Raw genomic sequence first — 13907 nt, forward strand, 5'->3', positions numbered from 1 at the left:
AAAACTAAAAATAGAATGTATTAGGACAAAGGTGGTTAACAGGCTTACCATGACTGTCCATCAGAAAACACACAAGTCATATTTTATGGAAGTATTCAATGTATAGAAGTTTGCGTTCATCCAACGTCGTATATTAGTTTCACCCTGTTATTCGCTTGACTCAGGTAATCGTCACTTCCAATAAAATTCTAGTCAACCTAAGATAGAGATAAAGCAAAACTGAATCTATTCATTTGCCTAAGACGGCTTAATACCAAAGGCTTATTAAGCCTATTAATGAAATTACCAAATTATGTCGAAGGTCTCAGACCTAATGACATACCATATTATTTGACAATTGAAGGATGTGTGTGCGGAAACCTAATTTGGGGATGGGAAACTTAATCGGTTTTTGATTTGTATGTATGCATAATTTTCCAAATTTCGACATGGTTGTAGGCCTCTTTACTAAAAATATTGTTCAATGACCTTGACGAGGATCACATTAGAACCCTCAACAAATATGTGGGTGCCTTAACTAAACTGCTCAACATGGTTGGTTGGCCTGAAGTCATTGAAGTCCTCATAGGATATTGGGATAAAGAAAAAATAGTGTTCAAAAATTATTTCGACAATTGAGGAAATTCAAAAATGCATCGACTTATTTTGTACAGGGTTAGAAAGAAAAGTGAGAAAACAAAAAGATATCTTTAACCCTAACAAGCCTTTTGTCAAAGATATTAAACATTGGTTTGTATTAGGAAAGGATCACGCTTATTTGTCCATAGAATGTAGTGTATAATTTATGGACCTCTACATTAGATTTGGGAATGCGAGCTTTTATGGAAACTACATTTTAGTGATAATTCTTGCACACACTTTATTAAACAGGCATCAGAATCAAGGGCAAGTGAATTATTATCCCATTGCTCCCATCATTTTGTCAGACATGTACCGAGCTTTAGGGAAATGCAAAGAGGGTCATCGCTACTTTCAATGTTGTAACCTTCTCCTTCAATTGTGGTTCCTAAGTAATTTGGCGAAAGTACATGGGACTAAGAAGTTTCATACCATTGATGATAGGAACCCTGTTAGGGATCTGAACGATATGTTGTTTTGGGATAACCTGTGAAACCGAATGATTAGACTAAGATGGGCCCAAATATTTTCCTAGTTAAGGGAAGAAGATCACAAATGGATGTTTGATCGTTTCATCTCATAGGACGCCACTGTGGGTGGCCGCAAACAACTTGTACTTCCACTACCAGGTATCTGGAGAATCCGTTCTTACGCACCCCTCCGAGTTCTAAGATAGTTCAAAGGGAAACAAATCACGCCTCCAGCGGCGTACTATCAGGCCTACCTATATGATATCGGGGGCCATAGAGTGGATGACGCCACAAAAATGCTAAAGAAGTGGAAAGGGGCCATGACAATGAACAAAGACACCAAGGATATGATAAAACATACAAGATTTGGTTGAAAAGAGATATATAAAAAGTATCTCCTTTATACCCCCAAACAGTTTCCGGCGTAGAAGAAAAAGAGGCCAAAGTTGTGATCGATCTAGGAGAGGTGAAGCGGGATGCTTAGTTAATGCACCCCAATTTTCTCCAAAATCAATGTGTCCTTGAGAATATAATTCAGGAATTGGAAAAAGTAAGGTGCAATTTTTATGATCTTGACTTATGGGTGAAAGATAAGATAGGTGGTATGCAATACGAGGATTGGGAAGAAAAAGAATGCTGGAAAGAGGGTTACCTGATGATGCTACGATATACGGTTCAGCTATACAAGACACATGATCGCAACGAAAAAGAAGAGCTATCAAGGATGTCATAGTTGATATCATCCCTATGTGAGTTTTTCTCTATGTATTTCTTTCATAATAGTGCCTATGTGGTCTTGTCTTCCTTGCATTTCTGTATATTTAAGTTACCCATGCATGGGTTCCTCATTTTATTTTTTTTGCTCCGTACTTCCCCCTAGTTATTCCCCTTTCGAACATTAAATATTATATGTGAAGTTTTCTTGGGGGAAACTACATGGTTCAATTCCACACATATATATTTCAAATGCGCTGGGCCTAGCGTTGGCATAAAAGGGTCGCCCAAATATTTAAGATGTTATATATGTGCTTTAACTTTTATGTGATATCTTGATTTGAATGAGTACGTCGTTAATCCACTTCTTGTCATAACTTTCCACAAAAATATATACAAGTCACTATTACAAAATATCTGACCAAATTTTTGGAGTCTTATATTTCCCAATCAAAAGTAAAACTCGTAGTACCCATATCTTAAACATTACTCTTTCATCTCAGGAAAGGTAAAATCATAGCTATGGATAAAGGCAAAAACAACAAGATTGAACCAACCGAACAACATGTATAGTTGCTTGAACAGAGGCTCAAAGAGGCTATGGTAAAGAGGTTCGAGGTAAAGGTCGATGTTGCGGCCTTTAAAACTTAAAACTAGAAACTATAAGTGGAGTTTGTGGCTAAGACGTTGAAACGCGTTATTACATATGAAGAGACGATCGACATGAGGAGGCTGGGCGAAAAATACCTATATGACAAACTATTTTCCCCTTAGAACATTAAGTTCGAAGACATTGAAGATGATGTTGAGGAAGCGATTACCCACAAACCTTCTTTCCAAGGATGTCTTACAGAAGGGGACCAGAAAGTCACTCTTAAAGCTTATCTTCAACAACCCTGAATAGGGATGAAAGTCATATGATGAAACCAATGGTGAGAAACTCCTCCAAAAATTGATTAGGGGACATCTGCAAGACCTGTTGTCATCCTAAAAAGAAAGGGCATATAATAAAAAAGTACATGGAGTTCAAGTATGCAGTACGCTACCTGCTCGATATTGATAAATTCATGAACTGGTAGAGTGGCAATGTTATCATTGTGTGTGATGAATTGAGGTTCGACATACTAATCACTAAGAAGACTGACTTCTATTGTTTCTCATTCACGCCTTTCAAGAAAATAATGTTGGAGGTCTACTCGCAGCTCGTTCAAAACAGGGTCTTTGCCCCTTTCTGTAAGGATATGGGATTGTTATATTCATTGGGAAGTGAAGTTCGAAAGCGTTGCCACTATCACCAGTCCAATGATCACCACCCTGAAAGGTGCCTTGCATTTTTCCACGACGTGGAATCCCTTGTCAACATGGGAAAAATTCAAGTGGAGTTTGTTTTGCGTGACTAATTCTACAACAAGGAGAAGATTGGCTGAGAAAGAATCACTTTTATCTTTCGAAGCTTTTTTTTTAATTTCCTTGAAATCGTTTGACAATTAATGAAAATAAGTATTTCCCTTTGTATTCGAACTACGTAGGGCTTGAATTCTCCTTATTAAATACGTAGGCACCCTTTCAATTTTCTGACCCCTACCTTTAAAAATTTTAATTCACGCCCCCCCTCACTCTAAAAAGAAATGTGAAGTCCAGATCAAAAGATATCGAGAGAGATGTAGAAAGAAGACCTTAGCTCAACGTGATTTGACCTTTCTTCTTGTTAAACGTATTTCTTCTTCTTAAGAAAATTAGCTTCCCCATTACTCGTGGGTTAACATGTCCTCAAATGAAAAAACTTTTGCATTTTTACATGCTCTTTATGTTAAGTTTTGCATTATGTATTCTACACTAAAACTAACAAATTTGACTTTGTATTGTTTTCCTTTCACAGTTTTTTAGAACTTGTCTGTGTGGATAAGTTGGCTAATCATCCTTACTTCACAAGATCAAAAGGCTGCACACATTCCTTTCCTTGTAAAAGTTCAGATAAAGGAAAACCAGCGATGGGTGACAACAGTGATGAAATTAGTCTGACAGACATTGTGACGGTTCAACCTATCATTGCAGACCAGAATGAATTAATCCTACAGTTCATGCAACGTATTGTGGATATTGAAGTTGAAATGCATAGGAGGCAAGATCTCCTACTCAGAATCCCTCGGTTATCAACTTAACAGCGCAAAATCATCAATACGCCTCACCCTCCTACCAGACACCACCCCTCCTCAAAACAATAACCCTCAAATACCACCTCCCCATCTAAATGTCAAGAACCAAACTTCTCCACCCCTACAAAATAAAAAACATTCCATCCCTAAACATCCCTCCATCACAAAATTCAACACTAACCCCCAAACCTTCCCGCAAAACTACCAAACTACTTAAAACTCCCGAAGTCCCTCCGTTGCTCCACCTCTAACTCTAAAAACCACCTTCCATATTCCCATTACAAATGAGCATGATGTCAATGATTCTGATTTCTACCACTATGAAAAGAAATAAAGACAGTGGAGGTTAAAGGAAAAATTCGCGAAGATAGAGTAAAACAGGAGATTTGAAAGGCAACGAAGGAGCTGAAATGCATTCATGAGGTCGCCGGCATGAACTATGATGATCTATGAATTCATCCAAATTTAGACCTCCCTGAAAGTTAAATATGCCAAAATTCAACACTTAGGAGGAATAGAGAATCCACTAGCTCATCTAAGGGCCTACTGTGACCAGCTCATGAGAGTTGGGAGAGATAATGTTGTACCGATGTGGCTATTTAGCCGAAGTCTGAGAGGAGAGGCTTTGGAGTGTTTCACATCCCACGAAACAAGGCAGTGGCCTAGCTGGAATGCCTTGGCTAAGGATTTCATTGAACGATTTTCTTAGAACGTGGAGATTGTCAATGATTGTTATTTGTTAGAAATAATGAAGCAAAAATCTAACGAGAGCTACAAAGAGTTATTGTACAGATACCGAAAGGAGGAAGCCAGAGTTCAGCCTTCAATGTCTCAAAGGAGATTGTAGAAGTATTTGTAGGGGTTCAGGAACCGGAGTATTACGATAGAATCATGTTTCTTGTTGTAACAAAATTTGTCGAAATAGTCAAGATAGGTGAGATTGTTGAAGATAGATTAAGAAGCGGGAAGATTGCCAGCGTTGCTTCTTCGCCCAGATCACCGTGTCTGCTGAAAAAGAAGAGAGAAGATGTGAATGTTTTTGCTATAATGAGGGGAAGAAGACCCCATGGAGGTCCTCATCGTTCCAAGGTCATTATCGACCTTCACATATTTCATACCTGGAAGGTTATACATAAGTTTGTTATTGAAGTACCCCTGCTTTGAGTAATCAATATACTCCTCCTCCTGCTTACAAAAATACTCCCCCACCCAATTGAGAGGGACTCAAAAATTCTAAAATATAAGGTTTTTCTGACGAGTCATGAATAAAGTTACTTTGAAATTTTAAACTAGGACATAATTTTCGAGAGGATTTAAAAAATTTTCTGGTTTGCTCACTGACAGTTAAAGATAATCCAAGATAGTTAACAGGGACACAATTTTTCAGGATGGCCTCAGAATTTCAACATGGGTTTATTTTCATGCTGGAGAGACATTGAATACTTTCCATGAAATAATTAGATAGACCTCCAAGCATCAGTCTCAAATATGTATGCTAAGCTTAATTTTACATGACACTTGGCAGTGACCTTTTCACAAATACTAACAGTTCAAAATTTTATTTTTTTAAAAAAACTTTTCTTCAGTTTTCAATTATCTTTGAATAAAAATTTTTTCTTATCTATCAAGAGGCGGGAGATCAGAAAAATAAACCGGAGATAGCAGGACAAGAAGAAGACTGCCGCAGAGATTGACACATATCATTTCATTTTTAAACTGACAATTTTTCAGTAGATGCAAGATTATACGTTTATCAAGAAATTAGTATATACCTCTATACGACAAATATAGATAAGTCAAAAGGGCGAAGAGCTCCCCAAAATTTACAATTTTTCTGTGTGTGCATGAAATATTGTAATCTTCTTATATCAAAGACTTCAGAAAAGGAATAACATTATTTCATTTAATTATTGACAACATGAAGTCTATAATGAATGTACAACTATGTTCAAAGATGAAAAAATGGATACATTGAGGAAAGATATTTTCCGAGTTTTCGTCAATTAAACATACTTGAAGGATGTTTATCTGAATTACATTATCATACATGATAATAGTACTACTCGAAGAGTCATCTATGTTGTATTATCGAATGAGATGATACGCTACCCTGAAGGTCATTGTTTTTTAGTTTATTATATGTATTGTCTATTGAGACGATATTGCCACTCAAAAGATACCTAGAAGATCAACTGTGTTATTCGGTGAAGCATCATCTTCGCTCGGTATCAAGAGATTCATACATCGCGAGAAGAATCCATGCATAGCGGAAAAATGACATGTGTCATGGAAAAAATTACATGCATCGCGAGAAGATATTCATGCATTGCGAGAAAAGTCATGCATCAGGAGAAAATATTTGAAACAATCCTAAAAATGGAAATACTAAGTGATACTTAATGTGTCAGGAATGCCTCTGATTAAACCAGGGTTCACATGGATTGATGCGCGTAGAACGAGAGTTCAGAACCTTTGCTACATCAAATACAAATAACTTGAGGATTTAGTTGAGCTAGGAAAGTTTGGGTCCAACAATGTAGGGCACTTGAATATGTAAATTTACTCGAAGGAGTCTTTAATGGACTTGAAAAGAGGAAATCTTAGGTTTGGATGGTCTAGGGGTAAAATGGTCTTTTTCTAGGCTATGTGTGATATTGTAATTACCCTAAATATATAATTAATTATTTAACAAATAAGGTGGAGGGGAATTCTTGAAGAGATAGACGAAATTGAGCCATTGAAGTGAGGTCTTGCTTCACCCGGGTTCGAACCTAGGTTGAAGCAATGGATTAATGTGATTTTTATTTAAGATATTGAATTAATATAATTAATTAATATTCATTATTCATTATATGATTTAAAATAAAATAAAAATCAGAAATTTTAATAATTAAGTAAACCTTATTTCACTAAATCCTAAACTAGACTCCTAAGCCTAATATAACTCCTACTCTCTCACGTCTATCTCTCAACTCTCACGCTCAATCTCTCTTGTTATTTCCCACAAAATTCTCTGCCAAAATAAGATACAAAAGCAGAAAAATAAACCAAGTTCTTAACACTTGAAGAACTCACATGAAATCAGAAGAAAACAAACATTTATCGGACACTAGGCTAAGGGAGGTTGTCATTCGAGTGGAGTTTATATGGAGGAGGTTTAGACGTCTTCTTGGGTGATTTTTGTGTGCAGAAATTCAAGAGTGTAATGTCAAAAAGGTATGGGTTTAATATCTTGGAATCCTTTCTCAAAGAGAAATTCCTTCTATAAAATTCAAACGTATGAAACTAGGGTTGTCCCCTTGAATGTTGAACTCCTTGTCCCTAGTCTCCTTCGGATTTCAATCTAAATTAGGTTAGAAATCATGTTGTTGGTATGATATCTGGTAGCTAAGTGTTAAATGTGATATTCTTTGTTATTTTGTGTTTGGAAATAGCAAGCATGTTCAATTATATCAACCGAAAATGATGTGGTGCAATATGTAAATGTTTGGTTGTGTTGTTATCCATTTTGAAGTCTTAAAATGGTTGGTTTGATGGCTGAAATTAACGTGCATAAAATGTGTAATTCTTGATGTTCATATGAGGTGTATGTGACTGATTTTAAGTGGAAATTTTCATCTAAAACAATAATAAATCTACATCTGAGAATGTGTTAAATGAATCCATGAAATCTACCCCAAAAAGGTGTTAAATGATCCATGACTTTTCCTATGTGTTCAAGTGGAAATATTGGTGAAGATAAGGTAAGAAAATGACTTATTTTCCAGAAAAAACAACAAGTTTCGTTTAGGATAAAGTATAGAGGAGTAATCTAGAAATTTAATTGGTTTTATAAGGGTTGAGGCCACCAGGATTCGAACTTGTGACCTCATCAGTGTGATTCCTTAAATTCGCATGAATAGATATGGGGTCAGGGTGATAGAAATGGGGGATGCTGGCTGAAAGTGTAGAGCACAAAAATTAATAAAATAAAATGGGAGGCGTGTGAATCGAACCCACAACCTCTAGGCAGCGAATGAAAGAAAAGAAAAATAAAAGAAAGGAAGTGTGAGGCGCGAGAATCGAACCCACGACCTCAAGGCTGTAAAGGAGAAAGGAAGAAATAAAAAGAAAATAAAGTGAGGTTGTGGGGGCTCGATCCCACTACCTCACTGGCAATGCAAAGCTAAGTCAAACATTAAATATAAATAAAATAAGGAGGCTGCGGGGTTCGAACCCACAACTTCATAGTTCCTAGAGAATTAAAGAATAATTAAAGAGAGGCTATGGGGGTTTGATCCCACAACCTCATGGGCTATGCAAAATTAGACAAGAGGAATAAAAAAATTTTAAAAAAATAAATGGGGTTGTGGGGGTTCGATCCGACAACCCTTCGTCCAAATAAGAGGAGAATCCAAGGAGAAAAATAAGATAGAATGTTGATGTTGGGGCTCGATCTAGGGTCCCAATGTGATGAAGACTAAAAATAATGTCAAGGAAAAGTGTAAGTATTGTGCAAGGGGTTCGAACTTGGGTTCCCTTGCCCAAATTTTCGTATTGATACATAAATCATACGTAAATTGAATGTTCAAGAATAAGGCAACATACTTAGAACGAAATTGAGATCTTGGCATACATACAAGATACATAAGTCTTGTACTACATAATCTTAGGAATATATGAGTCACTTAACAAACTATGAATAAAGCCTCATGGCTTGTATGTATAGACGCATAAGTCTAGCATACAATTAAATACAAGTGAACCTAAGATGTATATAATGAAATCATGAAACCCTAGAAGTGTTAAGTACGAGTTTAAGATACACTAAATGGCCAAGTAAATTGGCATTCGATGAAATGAACAATGAAATGATGAAATGAACAATGAAACGAAGAAACCCTAGAAGGGTTTGTTGGAGTGTGAAACATACAAATGGCCAAGTGCATTGGCATATGATGAAATAAATATTCACGTAAAAAAGGGTTGAGTAATTATCTCTATGTTAGATGGTTGATTTGTGAACGCCCAAGATGTTAAGTTTAAAATGTTTAGCATGAAATAAGAAAAAAAAAGTTCAAATTTTCCGCTAAAATTAACCTAAATGAAGTAAGAATGATGTATGTAGGCTTGTCTAGGTCCTCTCAGAGTTCAACGATGACGGTCTCATCTAGGGTCTAGATTCTGGTCTAGACAATACTTATGCATTGCGGAAAAATATCATGTATCGCAAGAAGACACTCATGAATTTAGGGAAAAAGTCATGCATCTCGGCAAAATTATGCATCACGAGACGATATTCATGTATTGCGGGAAGAAGTCATGTGACGCGAAAAGATAAGTCATGCATTGCTAGAGAAAGAGATTCGTGCATCGTGGAAAAGAATCAATGCATTGCAAGAGAACGAGATTCATCCATCACATAAAAGAATTCATGCATTGCAAGTGATGAGATAATGCATCGCGGAAATAATGTTAAGCATCGCGGAAATGAAGTCAGGCATTGCAATAGAAGGAATCCATGCATCGCGGAAAAGAAGTCACGCAATGCAAGAGAAGGAATACATGTATCACTTGAAAAAAGTCATGCATAGCAAAAGAAGAGATTCATGCATAGCGGAAAAAGTCATCCATTGCAAGTGAAGAGATTCATGTGTCGCGGGAAAAATCATACATTGCAAGAGAAGAGATTCATGCATCGCCGGAGAAGTCATGCATTGCAATAGAAGGAATCCATGCATCATGTAAAGGAAGTCATGCATAGAAAGAGAATGAATCTATTCATCGTGTAAAAGAAATCACGCATTGAAAATGAAGAAAATCGTGCATCCCAAGATAATTTCAACCATCATAACAAGTCAAATTAATTGCATCCTTTCGTTTAACAATAGTAAACACCAAGAGAATCATCGAACACGATATTAAGAGAAATATCAACACACGGCATCAAATTTTATACGTTTTAATATCAAACGAAGAGTACATTGAAGATTATGTTGCAAACATAAGACATAAACTTTATTTTCTTTACGTCAAACCCAAGGGAGTCGAAGTCAAATGTTGAAGGAGAGTAATTAAGTGTCAACATGGTAAAAGACACTGCCTCCCATTTCAAATTCATATTTATACTAAAGAGTATTGTCTCAACCTCTGTCGAGAGCATATAGAAGGATGAATTCTCCAGACAAGACCACAGGTGCGGACGACATCAAACATCAAAAGGATGCAGCACAACATGGAACATTGTCTTAGCAGCGAACAGAGACATAGTCAAAAGAGGAGTTTCAAACTCTTAAAGTGTGAGAAAAGGAATGACTCCCACGACACTATCAGAAGGCATGTGGGTCTTTTATTTAGATTTATCAGTTTTAGTTTTGCGTTCGGATATTTCAATTTTCACCAGAAACATCTTTCCTATCCGGGTGACAGTGCACCATGAGCTTTGCAAATTATGCCTCTCTAATTTATTAATTATTGGTGTGAAGTGCACCACATTCATGACTAAGAGGTTACACACCTCCTTTCCATACTCGACTTAATTTGTCGCTTGTCAACAACCAAAGGTTGTCTAGCATAACAGATTTTCTTTTTAACCAATCCATTCGAACTACAACAAACATCATTCCTTGATTATAAGGGTATGTAAGTGGTCTTAATGTTGAAAACTCGGTTGTATTCCAATATTCGCTCTTAAATCTTATTCTCAATTACCTCGATCCCTTTATAATTTTGTATCTAGATTACTTTTGAATTCTTTTAAAATCATGCGTTAATTAAGCGTATCGAACTACAAGTGGCCTGAATTCTCATATTGCATGAGGTATGTAGGAAACCCATTTCCCCGGTTCGGCCATAATTCTTGAGTCCGTACTAATTCCTTTTTCAAAAAAATAAATATGTGGTCGGTAACAGTTGGGTTGGTTAATTTCATTTTCAACAAATTTGTTGCATCAATCCAAGTAAAATTAGGGACAATTGTTGACACCCAATTTTGACTGTCCCCGGTCGTAATTAATTACAAATTTCTTAATTCTAAACAATTTGAAATAATTAGATTTTAAAAGTTTAAAAGGTTTTTCAAGCTCTTCTAAATGATTTTATCACTTTTTATATTTTTATATAACATATATGTTTTGCATAATTATGTATATGATTAGTATATTTTATGACCATTCGAAAATCATCTAAAAAGTTTTCATTTTTTAGTACATATTTTATTTGAATTAGTTTAGGCTAAATTATAATTTTAATTTTAAGTCGTTAGTTCAAAATTTAATTATTTTATTTTGAAATAGAGAAGCTTTTTAATTAATTAATATTTATTCGTCTTATTTATGCTTTAGTCAAACTTGCTAAGTAAGCTCAATTTTACTAACTTCTTAACACAAGTTGGCTAAGTTTCCAATCCCTTATCCGTTTTATTAATTACAAAAACCAACCCAACTACCTTTTAATTCAGTAGCCCCCATACCCATTTCTCTTTTTCAAAATCATCCCAACTCAAATCCCAAATCTCCGGCCCAATACCCATTTTAACATCTTTGTGAACCGACCCAATTTCCCCGATGCAGCCAATATTCCTTTCAATCCTAACACAATAAGTTGACCCGCACCCAAGAAAATGAAATGATTTGCGCACGAAGGAACCCAAAATATTGATCAAAAAAATCCAACGAGCCCAAATCGCTATCCAACCCAATAAATCGACCCAAAAGTACTCTGCTCCGAATTGTCTTCTTCCTAAACGTATGTCTCTCTTCATCCTCAACGAATCTCTCAGTTCGTACCATAGAAGCAGCACGCGGAATCGTCCTTGTGACCTCGATATGAGGCCACGTCGTCCCATCAACGACATTGGGATCGATCCCAAGCGTTGATTTTGTTTTCCAATTCTTGAATAAGGTCAAAAACATCAAAAAAAAAAGAGGTTTCACTTGAATGGTGAAAAGAATTTGGGATTTTAAATTTGAAATTGGCCTTTGGTTTTTAGCCGATGCTGCCCACACCACTTCCCTTTTCGAAACTCTAATATCCCTTCTATATAACATCTCTTCCGGTTCATTGTGGTTTTTTCTATTCGAAAAAAAAGGTGGAGAAAAAATTGTTAAAAATTATTAAAGGAAGTTCTCAGAATCAGCAAGCATTTAAGAGAAAGAAAAATAAAATACGTTAAAAATCAAAAGTTCATGAATCCATCATCATTTAGCCTTTGCTCTTGTTCGTTTCTATTGGTCATTCAAGGTTTGTCTTAGTTGTATTTAGTGGTGGTGGAAACTCAGCATATTTAACTCATAGTTATCTCGGTTTGCGGCCATAGAAGAGGTATATAACTCCATGCTTCTTTTAAGTCTTTTTTTACTTTGCTGGTTATTTAGTGGTGAGAGTTGTATAATGATTTGAGTTCGCTGTGGTGGCTGAGATTTTTATTTGCTCGCCTTGATCCGAATATGATTTAAGCATGCTTGTGTGAATCTTCAAGTATACTTCGCGTCGATTTCACAATTATAACTCTATATTGTGGTTGTTTTCTCTTAAGCTTCCATAGTCTATCTCATTTGGTTTCAAGTTTCTTTTCTAATATTGGCTTGTCATTGTTTGCTATGAATGTTTAGTAGTAAGTAAATGTGTTCAACATGATCATTATGTTTTAAGAATGCATAAATTGTCATAGTCTGAATCCCTCACCCTTTCTCGATAAACTGTAACATAGATTTTGTTTTTGCATTAGTTTTGTCAGTTAGATTAGGTTAGTTTTATTTCTTTCATTTAGCTTACACAATAGTACTTCTTCAGCAGACAAAGCATGTTATCCGATTAGTAGATTAGGTTGTCTTCTAAGTTATATATATTTTTGCCCTTTCTTCAAAAACATTTTTTATTTATATATTTTTGAAGCAACTAAGGTTATAGTTTAGTTTCTTTCAACTTTATAATGGCTTCATTGCTGCCTCCCTGTTCTCTTACATGGAATTTGATTCCTCCGTCGGTGATTAATATTGTTTGTTGTTTTAGAGTTTCAAGGCGATAGTTTCTTATGAATATTGCGAATGAATGCTTGTTTTGTATTGCTAAATTCCTTGCACGAATTGAGCGAATTTTTAATTAATAGTGATTGTTTAGAGTCAGATTTTAATGAAGTGTTTAGTTGGTTGATTAATGTGTACAAGTAAAATTATGGCAAAACTTGCAATGATATTTGGTCCTCTTTTGGTTGCCCTATTTATTTATTTATTTTGCTATGAATACAAATGTTTGGCTCTTTAAAATAATTTGTGGAGAAATATACCATTTAATTCTTTACTGTTAAGTTATAGAGTAGCAATGATATTCCCATTAGTTCACAAGGCCTTAGAGTAATTTCCAGATTTAGTATCCCGGTAATACAATCAAAATTGCCAACTACCGTTTTCTTGTTCATCTTCAATATGTTATACATGGTTCACACAAATTGGTCTGCGCAATTTCAATTAAAATTGTTTTCTCATATACTAATGTCACGACCGGAGTCTAGACCCCAAACGAGACCGGCGTCGTTGACCTCTCAAAGTTGACAGACAAGCCTACTAACGTCATTCTTATTTTGTCTAGGTTAATTTTAAAGGAAAATTAGAAACTTATTGTTTATTAACATATATACTAATCATTCTATTAGATTCATAATTGTTCACCATCAACCATCTAATATTAAGATCATCAAATGACAGAAATAGTTTAATATAGCATTAAATGTATACTTGCCAAAATGGCACCAATACAATGTCAGAACAAAAGTTGAAAGAAACGCTAATGAAACATACTCCACTAGCTCAATCCTATAGCTAAGCTAGAATATAATGGGCAAGCATTCTCGAAAGCGTGAGGGCTTACTAAGTCCAGATGAATGCTCCACGTTTGGACAGTCTCAGCGTTAACATGTAGCTCTAGGGTCCACTTGTGCCTGCATCTTAAATTGTATAGTTGTATAGGGTTA

This window comes from Solanum pennellii, chromosome 8, assembly GCF_001406875.1.
Source record: "Solanum pennellii chromosome 8, SPENNV200".
Classification (NCBI taxonomy): domain Eukaryota; kingdom Viridiplantae; phylum Streptophyta; class Magnoliopsida; order Solanales; family Solanaceae; genus Solanum; species Solanum pennellii.